Source organism: Triticum urartu, unplaced genomic scaffold (assembly GCF_003073215.2).
Source record: "Triticum urartu cultivar G1812 unplaced genomic scaffold, Tu2.1 TuUngrouped_contig_10429, whole genome shotgun sequence".
Lineage (NCBI taxonomy): Eukaryota > Viridiplantae > Streptophyta > Magnoliopsida > Poales > Poaceae > Triticum > Triticum urartu.
This window is the reverse complement of record NW_024111295.1, coordinates 1-1450: the sequence shown is the minus strand read 5'-3', so window position 1 is coordinate 1450 and position 1450 is coordinate 1.

Genomic DNA, 1450 nt, shown 5'->3' with positions numbered 1-1450 from the left:
AACTCTTTTTGCAATCTTTTACTTTCCAGTCTATAAAACCAGAAATACCAAAAATATTTACTTTATCATTCATCTATCTCTATCAGATCTCACTTTTGCAAGTAACCATGAAGGGATTGAGAACCCCTTTATCGCGTTGGGTGCAAGTTGTTTGATTGTTTGTGCAGGTATTCAGTGATTTGTGCATTATCTCCTACTGGATTGATACCTTGGTTCTCAAACTGAGGGAAATACTTATCTCTACTTTGCTGCATCACCCTTTCCTCTTCAAGGGAAAAATCAATGCAAGCTCAAGAAGTAGCAAGGGTTGAAAGTATGATCAATTAACCCGGAGATGTAGAACTGCTTGGGGGTATAGGGTTTACTGGTACCATGCCAGGACCAAACATCTTTCAAATCAGGTTTTCTCTCATGGCTTTGGAGCAAACTGTGCAAAACTTGAAGCTCTTTATGAGCTTTCCCGGAAAGAGGCAAGTGGAACCATGCTAGCAGGTTGGAACTATGGAAACTATATTTCACTAAAACAAAAGTGTCCTTGGCATAGGAGAATAACCTTGGGAAACTGTGTTGTAGAGGCATAACAGAATCCCCCACTTTCCATTTATCCTTCCAAAAAAGAGAAGTGTCACCTTCATTGACATCTACCCCGGAAACCTCTCAGAACTGGTCAAGCAAAAGGACCCACATGATGCTATTCCTGAAGTAAATATTCCCTAGAGGCAATAATAAAGTTATTATTTATTTCCTTATATCATGATAAATGTTTATTATTCATGCTAGAATTGTATTAACCGGAAACATAATACATGTGTGAATACATAGACAAACAGAGTGTCACTAGTATGCCTCTACTTGACTAGCTCGTTGATCAAAGATGGTTATGTTTCCTAACCATAGACATGAGTTGTCATTTGATTAACGGGATCACATCATTAGGAGAATGATGTGATTGACTTGACCCATTCCGTTAGCTTAGCACTTGATCGTTTAGTTTGTTGTTATTGCTTTCTTCCTGACTTATACATGTTCCTATGACTATGAAATTATGCAACTCCCGTTTACCGGAGGAACACTTTGTGTGCTACCAAACGTCACAACGTAACTGGGTGATTATAAAGGTGCTCTACAGGTGTCTCCGAAGGTACTTGTTGGGTTGGCGTATTTCGAGATTAGGATTTGTCACTCCGATTGTCGGAGAGGTATCTCTGGGCCCTCTCGGTAATGCACATCAAGGTTGTCAGAATCGTTGAATCGGATCGGAGCTTTGATGGTAGGATCGCAAATCATAGAATCTCAACTATCAGGATCGTAGAAGCGTAGATTCTAAGAACTAAAATCGTAGAATCATAGGGGTTAGTTTGGATCGTAAAGTCGTAGAATCGTATAACAGAATCGCGATTCTGACAACCTTGATGCACATCACTTAAGCCTTGCAAGCATTGCAACTAAT